At 38.5% G+C, this 17,939-nt stretch overlaps 1 protein-coding gene and 1 pseudogene across 1 annotated transcript in view; one reads left to right on the plus strand and one right to left on the minus strand.

The window, feature by feature from the left end:
• Nucleotides 1-17,939, plus strand: part of CEP128 (centrosomal protein 128) — a 428,651-nt gene that overhangs the window by 274,247 nt on the left and 136,465 nt on the right. The gene's annotated exons all lie outside the window — the stretch shown is intronic.
• On the minus strand, nt 10,086-12,292 carry LOC128594148 (ATM interactor-like; annotated as a pseudogene).

The following is a 17,939-nucleotide window of genomic DNA, read 5'->3' on the forward strand; positions in this document are numbered from 1 at the left end:
ATGTACTGCAATCACACAATATAGTTTCGTCACTATCACTTACACACACGAGGGGAAGCTAGATCGTGTATTCTTTGCAAAATCAATTCCACATGTCTTGGAAGGAAAATTTGCCACAGGTAAGAGATTCTTAACATCACATGAGCTGGTAAGCTGGATTGTCCTGATGTGAGGCATACCCTTGCCCCAATTGGTAGTTCTTTTTTCTTCCATTTCATGAAATTGTCCTGATTTTAGAAATCAGGAAAGTTTAAACCTGAAGTCAGATAGATCCAGCTTTGAATCTTATCTCTTTTCATTTTGTGACTATGGCAATGAATTTATCCTCTCATGGCCCCAGTTTCTGCCTAGGTAAAATAAAGATAAATAATGCCTACTGCTAGAACTATTGTAAGTGGTTGTTTAATATAGGGTCTAATGTGGTTGATAATTAATACAGTATTATTTTAATTCTTTTGTTTGGTTTTGTTTTTGTTTTTGAGACAGAGCCTTACTCTGTCATCCTAGGTAGAATGCCATGGGTAGAGAGTGCCATGGCGTCATACTTCACACTCCTGGGCTCAAGAGATCCTCTTGCCTCTGCCTCCCAAGTACCAGAGACGACAGGCACCCAACACAACACATGGGTATTTTTAGAGATGGGGTCTCGCTCTTGCTCAGCCTGGTCTTGAACTCCTGAGCTCAAGGAATCCACCTGCTTTGGCCTCCCAGAGTGCTGCGATTACAGGTGTGGGCCCTGCGCCCGGCCCATACAGCATTATTTTTCTGCCCTCATGTTCTCTCCTCGTAACCTCTTCTTTACAGCATCAGTTTGCAGGCTACATCCCTTTCATAGCTCCTTCTCAGTTTGCTTATTGTTAAATTAGCTAACTTAGCAAATTCCCTGATGCTGTTGTTTCTTAGAGTCTATTAGTTTTAGTTATTTTCAAGCCCTGCAAAGGGTCCATTTTGACCTGGACTCTTCTATCACTTCTGTGGCTTGTGGCCAGAAGGCCTTGGAGCCATCTCCTCACCATCTTTTCAGGGCATCTAAATGGAAGGCATCGCCCATTTCTGACTGTTAGGTCACCATCCATATTTAATGTCAGTTCATATTTCAGGCTGAACAGCAATGAGAAAGTGGTAAACAGGCCCTAGAAGTTCACATTTTCCAACAAAGGTGGTGAGAAATTGATGTAGTATCTACGTGCCAGGGGCAGATATGAGTGATGGTTACCCTGGGGGCTGCTAAGAATGTTAGAAGCATAGATAGGTAGGGGATGGGGAGTTTAGGGTAGGTGGTTCTAGGTAAATTTGATACTGGAGCTGCCTAACTTTAATGCTCACAACTGCAGTTGATGAAGAGGAAGCCCGATGCCAGTGCTCTATTGTGGAACAAGAGCAAGTTTTGAGGTCAGGCCTGTCTGAACTGTCAGTGGTTGTAAGTGAACTTTGCAGTTTCTTAGCTTTCTGGCTGCAGGCCTGAGCTTCAGCTTCCTCCCTTGCAAGGGGGCTAAGGGAAATGATGCAGACCTCATGGAGCTGGGGTGAGACTTCAGAGCAGTCCTGTATCTACAACTCCCATGGCAGTGCCCGGCACAGGGGAGGACTCAGTAGATGCTGGTGCTGTCACTGCTGTTCTGTTTCTGTTACTGCTGTTTTTATTGTGATTGCTGTCCTTGTGGTTATTATTATTTATTATTATTGGAAGTGGCTGGGAAAGATGTGCTTCTCAGATTTTATACCCATTTGATGACATTTTACATCCCATCTGGTGAGCAATGTAAAGCAAAATGTTCTATAACCTGGGCTGTACTCATTGACTGAAATCTTGAAATCAACATTTTACGCTCAGGGTAGGCCCTATTGTTTTGGAAACTTTTGCTGCCACTTTCTGTAGTAGGATTGTGTTGCCTGGTGCCCTTCACATCAGCTTGGCCATGTGACATTAGCCTCCATCCTCCTGAAATCAAGAGAGGTCATGCTAGTTTTGACTAATAAAATGTGTGTACAACAACAAATTACCTTTAAATGGGAATTTAAAAATGCAGTTGCAGCCTGAGTTTCTCTCTTCACCACCTCTGTCATGAGGCTGATAATATCCTAGAGAGGTTTCCCTCTCAGCCTGGGTCCTGTAGTGGAGGTTGCAATGTTGCAAGAACATGATATAAAATAATATTTAGTTATTCATACATGGAGTTGTTTATTGCTGCAACAAAATGTAACACAGTGATAAACTTCTCTTATATTTCACACCCTCAAGAGTACCATTGTCAAAGATGGTAAAAAGAGAATTATAGAACTTCATTTCCAATACAGAAGTAACCAACTACATGTAACTACTTGTGAAATAAAATAAAATGTTAGTGCCTGAGTTGCATTGGTCACATTTCAAGTTCTCAGTATCTGCTGTGGCTAGTGGCTTCCATATTGAACATCTTAGATCTAGAACATTTCAACCACTGCAGAAAGTTCTACTGAATAGTGGTGGTACAAACCCTAGTGTGGTGCCTGAGACTGGTATGAGATTATATTTAGCTCAAAGGATGTGTCTAATGTGTTATTTGTTCTCTTTCTGTTTATAAAAAAATATTAATTATATTATTTGATCATCTGTCATCTACTCTGTATGGGAGAATAATGGCTCTATTCTAAGTTACAGAATATATACCTCTATAGCCTACTCTTTATTTTCCATTTTTTCTTGATTTGCAATGTTGCAAATCTACTGTTTTACTGCATACTCTCAAATTAGAGGCTGGACGCATGGCTTTATGTTGTTGGGTGGACAAGTAGAGATTGGTCTTGATAATCCATCTTGTCTCTTGCGACAAATTACTTTTTTTCAAATGTTTACAGTTAGTCATTAATAAAATTCTTCAAATTACTTTTTTTCAAATGTTTACACTTAGCCATTAATAAAAAAGGAGCAAATGACCATCTGTAGAGACTACAATATTATTCATTACTTAGGTATAAGTTTAGTTTTAGACTTTAAAGTGTCAGCTTTTAAAGTAGGCTTAATATTTTCTTTTCTAAACAGAAACAAGCAGGATTACTAGTATAGAACATGTGCTTTCATGGCATAAGCTAGTTAGACTAGCTTTCCTAAATATTTCAGTGCCTAAAAATGATGTAAATGCCCATTATTCATCAATTTGTTATTGACTGTTTCAACAAGTGTTGTCCTCCAATTCTGGGACACTTGAAATGTTGTCACTGTTATGTTTCTTACCCATTCACCCGAGATCACATTGCTCAGATCCAAAAACTGTGTAGTCCTCCCAAATCTGGAAGAAGTTTCTCTCAGCAGCCAGAAGCTTCTATCTCTGTTGATGGAAGATTTAATAGAAACTGAGTGATATTGTTTCAGCTCAATGTATTCTGTATAATTAAGCAATTGATGTTTTTCAGTCCATTAAGCAATTTTATCCACCCTCCCAACACTACTTTGCATTCATATTTTGTTGATTATTCTGATCATTTTTTAAATCTCATTAATTGAAGTTGAGAGGAAACATTAATGAAAAATTTGAATTATAAAGCACAAACCATTCTTGGGAAAATTACTTACATTGCTTAATACATATATTTATTTGAAGTCCAACTGCCTAGCAAAACCTGGTTTAATGAAAAAATTTGAATTATAATTGCACAACATCTTTTTAAAGAACAATCCTGACCTGTGTTGACTATTTATATTGTGTCTATGTAACATGTAAAGCTAAAGTTCTAGCAAACAGTTTGGCCTCTCAATTATATAAATATTCCCCTTGCAAACAATTTCCACTATTTTTGTTATTCTTAAGAGGTAGATTTCGGTTAAGGCTTTATCACTCATAGAATCATGTCTCCAATTAAAAAGATAAATGATCTCAAACCATTTGACAAAATAACTCCCTCCTTCCTCAGTGGTTTCCCAGAGCCTCCTACATTTTTGAAGTGTACTTAAGTATATTGATGATGGCTCTAAAATTTAGAGGTGGTCCAGCCATGACAATAATGGCCCAATAAACCAGTAGATTCTTTCTTTTTAAACATGGCACATGTTTAAACCTGCCATTGCATTGTGGAAAAGGAAGGAGAAAAGGAGGAAAGACTAATGCTATTACTGCTTTTTCTAGTGGGGATTGGAGCACTTTTTATTTAAAACTACTATTTTCATAAAACTTAGTATTAATAGTCCCACTGTTTAACCCCATATTTCTATGTCATTGAGTGACCATGCTCAATTCCAGGCAGATGAACTCTGATTCAGCGATTAAGTCTTCATTGGCCTTGCTCAGTGTCTGCACTGTCTTGGTCTTTACGGGATTCCTCCAGTATGTGTGTTGAAGGGTCTGTAGGAAGACATGAATAAGACAGTGGATGAGAATATGGATTTTCTTTTCTTTTTTAGCAACTAAGTAACTCAGCTAAAGCTATAGAGTAGAACTTTTTAGGGTAAAATGTACTATTTAGATAAAATATTTCTATATATCTCAGGGTATATATATTTATGGAAAAGGTACTAAAGAAACAAGATAGCTAAATGTCGAAAAAGCAGACTCAGTTGTACTACTTCCTGTGTGACTTTAGGAATGTTATATAACATTTCTGACCCTCCGTTTCCTCTCATGCGTACAAATGGATGATAACGATACTAAATATCGTAAAACTGTTTTGAGGACTGTAATAAGTACAGTTATATACTCAGCATACTACCTGAAAATCACATTCAGTCAGTGCTGTCACTAGAGTACTCCAGGCTATGTGGCAATGGTCTGGTAGTTCTTTTAAATTGCTATTTAGCATGAGTTTCACCATACCTAAATATGATGTAGGCTGTATTTGATTTGTATTAGGTATATACCTTTCCAGATTTATTACAGCAGTCAGAAGATTTAGTAAAAGAGCTAATTCATATTTTCTATACTGGCAAGTGTGTCTCGTAAAAAATTGCACATGGCTCACTCAAGATGAAGTTACTATATGGGTATCAGTTTTAGCATCTGTATTTTAGAACTCGTTGATTCTGTATGATAAGCGAGGGATACTTCAACATATGACAAGTTGACATTTATTCATGTAATATATGCAAACTGAAAACGTTAAATTTTACAAAGTCAGACAATGGATGAAGCATGTCAAGTGCTGTGGAGCGCCATCCTGTTATTTAAACCTTTTTTGTATCTTAGAGTCAGCTTCTGTCCCATCTTTGAGGGATTTAGAGTATATGCGTAAGGAGGGGAGGGGTGGAAATACACTGTTAGGAGATTGAAGATTTTATAATCTTCATAATTTTCATAGTATCTTTTGGAGGCATAGAAGGCCAACCTATCCATTTAGAAGCATTTATTACGTATTTCAAATCTGAAGTCTCTCACAAAAACAGCCATAGCACATACCATCTGGTTCTGACAAAATTATACTTAAAAGGACCCAGATTCCAGGAAAGTTTAGGTTTGCACTTTCATAAAAGCCTCTCAACTGCACTGATAAAGGACATGCATAGTCAAATCCATCACAATAATTGCAAAATCATAAGTACTACTGATTTGTCATATAATTGCACATCTGACTTGGAAATGGGGGTCATCATTATTTAGAATAGTTTTACAGGAATTTTTAAAAAGCAAATTCTACTAATGAAATATGCACCTGATTGAGTAGTTTCTAGTGTGACAGATTGGCCTGTTGTATTGGTTAAAATATAAATGTTACTGTTATGCTGAAATAATAAAACCATAATTATTTAGATGAGAAAAGTTTTCATTTTCCATGGGATAATAATTTCAAAATTTTGAAGTGAGTTGGTTCTTAACTGGGTAGGCTGGGGAAACTGGGTAGGCTTTTCTTCATTCACCAAGGCTTGTTAAGTGAAGGAAAGCCGTCAGTGATGGTGGCAATGCTGTGATTTTCCACCTGCATACCGATACATACATATCCTTATTCATTTAAGAAAAATTTATGGTGCCCTTGCTGTGTGTCAAGCTTGATGCCTCGGGAAGCATACACTCCAACAAAAAAGACAGACCCTTATGCTGGTAATAGGAATAAGTTGCAATGCATGTTAAGATAAATTATTTTGATTCAGAGAGGTGAATTTTACAGGCTGTTTTTCTTGACTCCCTTCCTGCTACAGGACAGCATTATAGCCAGATCTTGCTACTGTTTTCTCTAGAATGTCTTCTCCAACTGACTTTAACTGTGACCTATTTGTAGCTCAGGATTTGGTCTTACTTAGGCAAGTTTATTTTCAGTTAAAAGGCTTACCACTTCCTTGAAGGGAAGTTAAGTTTTCCAATAACTTTGTCCTTTGAAATCATCTTGACACTCGTCATTTTTAGCGATACTCTTCCCACTCCCTTTGGTTCCCTCTAGTATTCACAGGCCATGTTTATTATACTTTCTGTCCATGTGGGTCAGTTAACATTGAAACAATAGTTTTGTGTGGTCTCGATGCTCCCTGTCCCCTGTCAGCAGTCTTGTTATGTAACTGTAAGCATTATTTTGAGAGCTGAATGCTCATCTCGGGTGTAGGAAAGCTTCATAGCAGTGTGATTTTGTCTGTGGTGTTCCCTTATCATACGACACGAGCCAAGTTATTAGCTGCTTTGGGCATGTGTCAAAGTCTTGGTCAGCCAGACCTCTTCTGCTAGCAAGGGAACTCCATTTACTGTACCTATTAAAAGCTTTTAGGAAAGAATCTGCACCATCCCTATTTTAGGGTATTACAGACCCTCTGTAGGGTGTTTAAATAACTGCATTACTTGCTGCTTTGAGGCTTGAATCTCCAACAGTGATTTTCCCACTTTTGTTGGAATATAGTAATAGTTAATTTAAAAATAAATAAATATGTAAGCTGTCTGGATCCAAGTAACATACTGTGAGTGTCTTAAAAGAAGGAAGCTGGCAACTCTTCTAGAGATCAGATCATATCCCTGGGCCAAGAATTGGCTTTGATATATTTATTCATTGGGGCGTGTGGATGAACAGCTGCCTTTCGAATGTAGCCAAGGGAAATTTGCTGACAAGCGTAAATATGAGTAGGGCAATAAAGCCGGCAAACAACAGCAGCAAAGAATGTTGATGCAAAATCTAAGAAGACTCGAAACCAATTTCCTCTTCCTATCATTTTCTATAACCCCTACCATAATTCTTCTATAGTTGCCATGCCCATAAGCAATGTCAGATCAGAAATGACAAATTACCTTTTTTAAACTTGTGCGAGGGGAATTAAAAACCAATTAACTTTTAATTTCTTGTCATGTTTTGAGAAGATCTAAATTATCAATCTAAAGTACCCTACTTTGGTGATAGCTTTGAAAAAAAAAGGAGTATAAACAGAAATAGGAGACAGGTTTGTTCAATGGGCCCTTCACCTTAAACGCGGTTTACTTAAGAGTCCTTGTCCTTAAAAAAGGGTTTTTAAAGATACCTTTTAGGGTCCTGCTTAACATCAATACATGTCACCTGTTAGTGTTTTTGGGTTACAAAAGATTTCTTGTTCTTGCTCAAAACTGAGCCTTGGCTGCCTTACTGAAAGGAATTTCAAACTTCCCTTTTCCCCTCCCTTCCTTCCATAAAGCTTTTTACATGTTTGTTCTCTGTTATTAATGGGAATTTGCAGGATAAATCGCACACTGAGCGGGGCTGCTTTTTTGTGTCACCTCCCTAGGAGGTTTTAGATCTCCATTTTTAGATTACATTGTTCTCACTACCAGGGTAAAGTTCCAGTTGTAAAAGAGCCCCTCACCCAGGGGGCGTGTTGTCCACCCTCACAATGTGCACAGGAGGTGAGATCCCGCCTCCTGCCCTCCCTCCTTCTGCCAATTGTTCTTCCCCCTGCCCCCTCCTCCTCCTGCCCCTGTACTAGACCACATTTGTGTTTTATTGTTAATATGAGCATGTAATTGTTTATATATTGGTTTCATATTTGTATTGAGTACATTGGAAATTTATTTTTCCAGTCCTGTGATACTTTACTAAGAAGAGTGTGTTTCAACTCCATCCAGGTAAATGTAAAAGATGTAAGTTCTCCATCTTTTTTAATGGCTGAATAGTATTCCATGGTATAGATATACCACAATTTGTTGATCCATTCATGGGTTGATGGGTTTGGGTTGCTTTCACGACGTCACAATTATGAATGAAGCCACAGTAAACATTCTAGTGCAGATGTCTTTGTAGTAAAATAATTTTTGTTCTTCTGAGTAGAAACCTCTGGGTAGAATGGACTTGTGGGATCAAATGTAAGGTGTCCTTTCAGTTCTTTGAGGATTCTCCATACTTTTCTCCAAAAAGGCTATATTAGTTTGCAGTCCCACCAACAGTATAGATGGGTTCCTTTCTCTCCACATCCATGCCAGCATCTGTAGTTTGGGGACTTTGTGATGTGGGCTAATCTCACTGGGGTTAGGTGATATCTCAGAGTGGTTTTGATTTGCATTTCTCTGATTATTAAAGACAATGATCATTTTTTCCATGTGTTTGTGGGCCATTCTTCTGTCATCTTTGGAGAAGTTTCTGCTCAACTCTCTTGCGCACTTATAGAGGGGGTGGTATGCTCTTTTCCTATCATTTAATTTGAGTTCTGTAGATTCTAGTTATCAGGCCTTTGTCAGAATCATAACATGCAAAAATCTTCTCCCATTCCAAAGGCTGTCTGTTTGCTTTGTTTGTGGTACCTTTAGCTGTGCAGAAGCTTTTTAGCTTGATCAAATCTCAGTTATTTATTTTTGGTGTTGCTGCCATTGCCAGGGTGGGGTGAGGCTGGGGGAGATGTCTTCGTCATAAAATGTTTTCCCAGGCCAATATCTTCAAGTGTTTACCCCACATTGTCGTCTAGAATTTTTATTGTTTTGTGTCTTAAATCTAAGTCTTTTAACCAGAGAGAATCAATTTTTGTCAATGGTGAGAGGTGTGGGTCCAGTTTCAGTCTTCTCCATGTAGATAATCACTTCTCCCAGAAGCATGTGGTAAGTAAGGATTATTTCCTCCAGTGCATGTTTTTGTTAGGCTTGTCAAAAATCAAATGGCAAGGGTGGCACCTGTGGCTCAGCGGAGTAGGGCACCGGCCCCAAATGCTGGAGCTGGCAGGTTCAAACCCAGCCCCGGCCAAAAACAGCAAAAAAAAAAAAAAAAAAAAAAAAAATTTCAAATGGCAGTATGTGGCTATGTGGCTATGTGGCTGGGTTCATCTCTAGATTCTCTATTCTATTCCATAGATCTATGTCTCTGTTTTTGTGCCAGTATCATGCTAATCATTAATCTCTATAGACTTGTAGTATAATCTGAAATCTGGCAACATGATGCCTCTAGATTTGTTTTTATTTCTCAGATCCATATTTGCTGTTTGGGTTTTTTTCTCGTTCTGTATGAATCAGAGTGCTAGTTTTTCAAGTTCTTTAAAGTATGACATTGATACTTTGATGGGGATTGCATTAAATTAGATTGCATTCAAATAGATTGCTTTGGGTTGTGTGGACATTTTAACAATGTTGATTCTTTCTAGCCACAAGCATGGTGTGTTCTTCCATTTGTTGATATCTTCTGCTGTTTCCTTTCTCAACGTTTCGTAGTTCTCCTTATAGAGATCTTTTATATCTTTTGTTAGATATGTTCCCAGGTATTTCATTTTCTTTGGCACTACTGTACAAGGAATAGAGTCTTTGATTTTATTCTCTACTTGACTATTTTTGGCATATATGAAGGCTACTGATTTGTGGGTATTGATTTTGTATCCCAAGATGCTGCTATATTCCTTGATCACTTTTACAAGCTTTGTATTGAATCCCTGGGGTTTTCCAGATAAAAGGTCATCTACAAAGAGCAAGGGTTTGACCTCCTCTGTTCCTATTTGAATACCCTTGATCTCCTTTTCTTGCCTGATTGTGATGGCTATGACTTTTTTTTTTTTTTTGAGATCAACATCTTACACTTTATAATACACTCACATTTACACACCAATTTCATGCTTATAAGTACAAAAGGCAAAGAACTGCAAAGAACCTAAGCAACAGCATCTTCGACTACATTCAACAATATTAATACTGTTGTCCCCATTCCCCATTTTCCAAATCCAGGGGAAATGGTAAATGCCACTCCATACATGGACTCCACTTTTAGAAGTTGGAGACTGTGTAGTTCGGCACCGGCTGGGTTTCTACAGAGCTGAACTGAGATTCCATCGTGTTCCAGGTCAAATCAGCCAGAAGAAAGCCATCCATTGCTGTTTGAGTTTCATTGCTGGTGAAGACAAGCTCCTCAGGGTTTCAAAACCAGAACTCATGGTCTGTGTCTCTGTGCTGTTCAACTGAACCTACTTTCCAGAGCGGGTATATTTTTAGCAGTGCATATTCCTTCAGTTTGGGTCTTGGTGTCAGATGAGTCAGTACTCATGGAAAAGCTGGAGTATTTCAGAATATTTCCTAGAGGCAGATGAGGGCTACTGTCTAAAAAGAAGTTTGAGTCTGTCTGTGTCTGTGTGTCAAACATCTTAAGGCCTAAAAGTTGGAATTTCCCCTACATCCATGGAACGGAGGAGAGGTGTCTGAGTAAGAAGTCAGTTTGGGTCTCTATGTCCAGAGATTCCAAGACTGGTTCAGTGTTTATGGTGCTAAGTTCACTCTCTTCAGTTCGAGTCTGGATATTTGAGGCTGAAAAGAACTCTTCAATGTCAAAATCTATTCCAGGATTCTGAACTGGGCCAGATGGGAGCTGGGGTCAGATCCAGGATTTGTGTCAGACAAAAGGCTATGATTATCCAATGTCTGACCAGGCAGATTACTTGCCTGGTTTTCTAAATCACTTAATAGATCCATGGTTTGGGTCTGATTGTCGGTCATATTCTGTGAAGGAAGCATACTATTCTGTGCACTGAAGTTTATAATTAGTGTAGATTTCTCAACATCTTAATTTAAAGTCTTAGGGTCATTCTGAGGCAACAAACCATGGGTTACATTCTCTGCTAATATGCTGCTTATGATACTGTCTGTAGCAACACTGTAAGATGAATGAACACCCTTAAAAATGTCTCCGCACATTCCAGCTTGGTCCATCTGTATGTGGGCATCTGTCGGACTCTGCATCCCACTGGTTTGAGTTTCTCTGGAGACCCCACCTGGCTGGAAACAAGTGTCTATAAATGCATTGGTCTGAGCAGCAATAGATGAAGTTACCTTAGAGCTGGGCAAAAATGTCTGAGTGTGAACACTAATGGGAAGAGACACTTGAAAATCAATAGACAAGTCAGCCTGGGAACAAGACGACACAGAGGAATCAGGGCTAGCCCACTGCGTAGAAGGTATAAAGTTTTGTGAGGCCTAAGACAGATCTGTCTGTGCATTGATCGAAGAGATGATGTTCTTTTGACATATGTTCCCCAATTCCTGTAAAGAATTAGATGGACTTTTACCCAAGTTCACTCGAACACCTGTACTAACTGGCTCAATTTTGGAAAGAGGTAGACTCTCCTTAAGAGAGTAAGCCTCTGAATCTAGGCCAAGGATCAGGGTCCCTACTGACACTAAGTGCACAGCTGCTGTCGCAGAGCCCTGATGGACACCTACCACCACAGGCTGGGCCGAGGAGTCGGCTGTAGGCACAAAGACAGGCACAGGAGAAAACTGCATCACAGGTAGTTTAACCAAAGCCACTTGGGGCTTTGGTAAAAGCAACTTTTGAGGATATCTTGGAGGTGCTGTAAGCGTCTGCTTCCTCTCCTTCGAGCCACCAGAATCTTCAAAAGGAGCTATTACCTTTATTTCTGAAGCTTCTAGTTCTTGAGTGTCTGGTTTAGGGATTGATTGGTTGCTCAGTGATTCAATGGTCTTACTGAACAACTTACGGTTTTGCAGGCAGTTTTCCACGTTCCTTTTCTTACTGGGTGGGTCCCTGTGTTCTGCAGGGATCTCATGGCCAGTTTGGTAAATGTGGGACTGCAGTCCAGTCCTGCTAGCGTAGGAACAGTAACATGTGCACTGGAAGATCTTGCCGCAGGCCTCAGCGTGCCTCTTCAAGTCCCACTCAGTGCTGTATGAGTTGCTGCCCTTACTACATGTATGCTTCTTCTCAGCATGCATTTTCATAAAGTACTGTTTTACGAGAGAAAATTGAGAAATGGTCTGTCAGGTCCTCTGGGGCATCCTTCAATTGGGCAACAGTAGCATTTCAGCATGTTTTCAAATCTTTTATTGTTGGATTTACTATGCCATCCTGCAGGTGGTAGCTCTTAACCAGGTGCATGTTCAGCGCCGAGCTGTTGGGCAGGATCTTGCTGCAGCTGTGCATGGGTCTGCATGGCCTGGGACAGCTCACTCCCCGATGGCTGGATCAGCCCCCGGGCCGCTGCACGGGCCAACGTGGCCACCACCGCAATGGCTGTGACTTCTGACTCTATGTTGAGTAACAGTGGTGACAGTGGGCGTCCTTGTCTAGTTCCAGATTTGAGTGGGAATGTTTTCAGTTTTACTCTGTTTCATGTATTGGCTGTGGGTAGTTGTATATGTATATGGCTTCCAGGCTCCATTTTTAATGCTATTAAATGTAAGGCCAAAATGGATAACTACCTTTTGAGAAAAATGAGATGCTACCATTTAGAAAAAATAAAGTTCAATTTATTCTAAGAAAATAAATGAATGGACTTCCAACTAGTGAGACCTAACTGGATATTCTATTGGTAAATCTAGTTCAGTTCTGTTTACACCATAATATGGTTAGGCCAGGATAGGAAGGGTCTGTATGAGTGAGCGTGGGTGGACCCAACCCCAGTAAAAAGAAATGGGAACCTGGGATTTAGGTGATGACAAAAGAAGGGAAATTTAGTATCCAACTATAAATATCAGTTGTGCTCTATCTTGGTAATAAATAGTTAAATTTGGATTTGATTTTCCTTTGATTTTATTTTTATTTATTTATTTATTTTTTATTAAGTCATTTGTACATAGACCATGAATACATTTATGCCATTATGGGATTCAATGTGTTGATTATTTGTACAAATTGGAGTGCTTACATCCTACTAATCAACATAGCCTTCACCTCATTTACCCGATTACAGCATTAAGACATTTGTGTTCTACACCTGATAGATCCAACTTGTACTTGCAATATGCTCCATAGGTGTGGTCCCCCTGCTATCCCTCCCTCTATCGACCCACCTCCCTCCCTTCCCCTTTTCCTCCCCTTTCCTCCTCCATCCTGGGCTATAGTTGTGATTCATTTTTTATATGCAAGTGTGAGTGATTATAAATTGGTTTCACAGTAGTACTGAGTACATTGGATTTTTTTTTTCCATTCCTGAGATACTTTTTTGTTTTAAGAAGGCTTATTCACAAATTTCTCATTAGATTTAGGTACAATAAAACTAAATTTGATATTCTCCTAAGGAAACTTAAAACTTTCTATGATCGGTTACCGAATAACTCCATAGTAAGAAGAGTAAGAACAGGCTGGGCATGGTGCCTCACACCTGTAATCACAGCACTCTGGGAGGCCAAGGTGGGTTGATCATCTGAGCTTAGGAGTTCAAGACCAGCCTGAGCCAGAGCAAGACCCCGTCTCTAAAAATAGCTGGATGTTGTGGCAGGTGCCTGTATTCCCAGTTATGGTAGACTAAGGCAAGGGGATCATTTGAGGTTGCTGTGAGCTATGATGGTTCAGCCCTCTACCAAGGGTGACGAAGTAAAGTGTCTCACTAAAAAAAAAAAAAAGAAAAGAGAGAGTAAGAACTTTATAGCAGGAGAGAAAAAATAAAAAGGAGTCCCATCTATAGGGAAGGGCATGTGGTTAGTGGCTAGCTATAAGTGGGAAAAGTAGTCAAATTATGAACAACCTTTCATGTTAGCTGAGGTTTCTGCATTTTATTATAAAACCTATAATTGAAGCATGTGCAAGGGGTATGATAATAATAGATTTATAATGTAATATAATCACTCTGATGGCAACATGAAGCAGATGGAGGAATAGACAGATATATGTAAATAGGGATAGAGATATAAATATGGAAGTTGTGGTATTTCATTACTGAATTCCAATGTATAAACTTGTGTATCCTCCATGCCAATGTCTGGATTTGACAGTCATAATCTAGATATAAAATATTAAATAATAAGAGTTTAAACAGAGGTAGAAACCATACAAATAGGTTATGGGACTGGATGTGAACCAATATGACCAAAGTATCACAGGAATTGCTGACTGAGTTAGAGGGTGAGAGAAAAAAAAGGGACAATTAGTCTGTGACTGAGAATTGTGGCATTAGAGAAAATAAATGATTTTCGTGTCAGGTACATGATTTTGTTTTCAGAGCAATTAGAATAGTGGCTAAAACTGTAAAAGTAAACTTTAGAATAGTGGTTGCAGCCTATAGGGGATGTGTTAAAAGTCATTGGAGCTTTAGTTGATGCAAATAGAGATTGAATTCACCTAGTGAGAATGGATGAAAGAAAAAGGAAAAAAAAGTTTTAAGATCTTAAAAAAAAAAAAATATATATATATACTATCATGTAGGAGAATAGAGTTGAAAAAAAAAGGCAAAAAAAGACAGAAATGTATTGATCAGAGAGAACAGCAGACCAAGAGGAGAAAGAGTTTGAAGATGGAAAGGGAAGGTGTTTGCATAAAATACTTTTCGTTAAAGATGAAGACTGAGGAAAAAGAAAGAACACTACACTTGGCACTTAGATCATTATTGATGTTGGAGAGACCATTTCAAACCAAATTACAGTAGTTAAGTAGGTAAAGAAAGCGGAGACACCAAGTGTTGTCCCCTCTTTCAGAAGTTTTCTGGTAAGACCAAATTTCCAAAGCACTGCCTTTGTGCTCTCAAGGGATCTCCTCTACCTCCATGGTTTCAACTACCCTGATGATTTCCAAATCCTCCACTGTAGCCTACAGTCTCTCCAAATGCAGCCTGTTACCAACCACCAAATTAATTTTCCTACAGTTTTTTTGTTTGTTTGTTTTTGTTTTAGATCCTATCTCTTTTTTTCTCAGAAATCCTCAGTGGCTTACCAGGACTAAGTGGTAAAACTCATATTAAAAACATCCAACCAGAGCCACCAAATTTTTGAGTGTTAGCTTCTGAGCAGTCCAGGCGGGGCGACCATTGTGTTCTTCCACATGCTGCCATCATTCCAGCCAAATTGAACTTCATCCTTTTTACTTCCTACGTACCCCTTTCTATTTAAATGTTCTAACTCCACCTTGATCATGTCCGGTGTTCCTTAGTCCAGGCAATCTTGATTCTATGAAGTACTATGCTTTTAGCAACCTTTATTCATTCATTTTTTTTTTTAACTCATCCATTTGGCAAATGTTTAAATGTTTACTATGCACTATTCAAGAAAGGAAAAGGAAATTAATGGATGGGTATAAGCAATACAAAAATAAATAAGACACATGTATTAATACTTGTGTTCTTCTTTCATGGTATCTTGCTCCCTCATCCAGCTTTACAGTAAGTTTGAGAAGGCGTTTATGTTATCTGTTTACAATGCTAGATATAATAACCTCTCCAGAAATATTACTTTATCTCCTTTTCCTTTAATTACAAAAGAAACTGATCCTAATTTTGATTCATATGTTTCTATATACATTTGTAACAAATATTTAAATATGAAGTATATAAAAAGGAATATAAATATATTGGGAGATATTGCTATTCTCTGACCACTTCATTGGATTAAGTTTATAAAACAATTTATACCACTCCATTACCACTTTCCAGGCAGGTTTTGGGGTCTGACTTTTCTTATAAAACTTACTTCTTTTGTGTAAAGCTTTCTCTAATATTTCTCCCACTTCCAGACTCCTACTGCAATTTATGCACATCTTTTTTGAGACCAATCTTATTCCCTTAACATAATTTTAGGTGTTTTCTTTTCTGAGGTAGAACTTCCTTGGGCTTGAAGCCCGTTTTCTTCTTATTTCAGTAAGAACAGAGATTGTGTGAGTATCTATTGGACAAGTGAGCCTCACTGATGACATTGTATTTATCTCCTTATGTTTAACAATTTCTTTTTGGCGTTCTAATCCCACCAAATTTCTCTTCCTAATAATGGTGATATAAATTATTTTTCCCACTAAAAGTCCATTTTGGTTTTACATCTTTGGTTCAGAAAACTAAATAATTTTGGTCCTATATTATCTATGTAGGGAGTTCTTTACTTCTCATGTCCCCCTTTCTATTTACATGCCCTAACTTCAGCTAAAAGAAGAAATAAAAACTCTTATCTCCCAAGCCCTTCAGCTTCCCTTCTTGGGCTTCAGAGTCATTATAGATACACTGTATTTTTTTTGTAACTATATTCTTCATGGCCAAACGAATTAGAAATAATAAATACCAGCTAGTGGATTCGATAAACTAATAAGTCACATATCTGATATTTGCTGTAGAAAAATAGAACATTTTCTGATTTGTCGTGTCTGGCTTTATAACATACAGCAGGGGTTCACCATCTCTTCCTCCCGAGGTCAAGAACTGAATTCCACAGGCCTGCTACTGCCCATGAACACTCTTTAATGCTCCCTAAAGCAAAGGCTTTCACTTTTTTTTGACATGACCTTGTATTATACGTCAGTACCTGGTATACATACATGAGTAGCAGTGGGCACACACCCATTGCACATGTGACTGAAACAAAAGATTTTGAAACAGTCCTTTCCTTATGGCAGGATGTGATCTTTTTTAATATGCTTTGCTATTTTTGTGTCATTATAAAATGAGGAAACTTACTAAACATACTGACTTGATAATGATTATCCACTAATGTGCTATATTCCACAATTTGGAAAACTTTTCAGATGAGATTTGAAAAATAATCAGGACTAGATTCATTCTCTATTCCAGTGGTTCCCAAAAGTTAATAAACATAAATATTGGGAGGGCTTTTTAAAATGTAGACATTTGCACTTCATCCCCAGTAGATTCAGATTTTGTTAATCTAAAGTATGACCTTGGAATTAGCTGTTTATCAAGTCCCACTAGGAATCCCCGGGGAACCGTGTCTGTCTTTACACAGTTACAGAGACTCAGCCTGTTTTTTCTCTTCCTCCTTCATCCCTTTGTCTCATTCATCTGCTCTTCAGTCTTTTCACCAGGTAATTTTTCTTCATTGCATTTGCAGCTTTGTTTCTTTCAGTTTTCATTTTTTAGTATATTTTACTTCCTTAATGCTCTTGAGATATGGCATCCTTTATCATAGCCAGAAATTAAGAGACATAATCTTTAAACTTCTTTTCACTTTTTCTTTTTTTTTTACTCTTACCAGTTTATTTATTTATTTTTTTTATTGTTGGGGATTCATTGAGGGTACAATAAGCCAGGTTACACTGATTGCAATTGTTAGGTAAAGTCCCTCTTGCAATCATGTCTTGCCCACATAAAGTGTGACACACACCAAGGCCCCACCCCCCTCCCTCCGTCCCTCTTAAGAAAAAAGTGAGATCACGGATGACTTCAGAAAACAAATGTACTTACTGCATGCCCCTTTTTTGTGCACCTGTAAATTGAGAGGGCGGGGAAAAGGAGGGTAAAAGGAGGAAACCAGGGATTGCACTTTGAAGCCCAGTCCTTGGTGCTTGCCTTTGGAGCTCACCTACCTCACCCACCCACCCTGTTTTCTTTTCTCAGCAACCCCTATACATTTTCAGGAATCAACTGCAGCATCTTGCCTGTTTGCTAGACCTCATCTTATGCAAGTTCATATAAACCTTAAGCTTTCCTATGATTTATTTGTTGCTGCTAATGTAGTTAAGGTCAGTATTTTTCAGTTAGATTCACTCAGGTTCCCCTTTTGACCCATAGCCCCTTCAAACCCTTGCTTAGAAATTCTTCAGGAGTGTTTTTCTTTTCTACCTCACATTGGAAGAAGAGGAGTTGTCTTGGGCCACATAGTAAATACACAAATGATAAGGAATGCTGGTGAGCAAAAGAAAAGGTCTGTGCATACTTTTGTGATATCTGACACCACAGA

Source organism: Nycticebus coucang, chromosome 9, assembly GCF_027406575.1.
Source record: "Nycticebus coucang isolate mNycCou1 chromosome 9, mNycCou1.pri, whole genome shotgun sequence".
Lineage (NCBI taxonomy): Eukaryota > Metazoa > Chordata > Mammalia > Primates > Lorisidae > Nycticebus > Nycticebus coucang.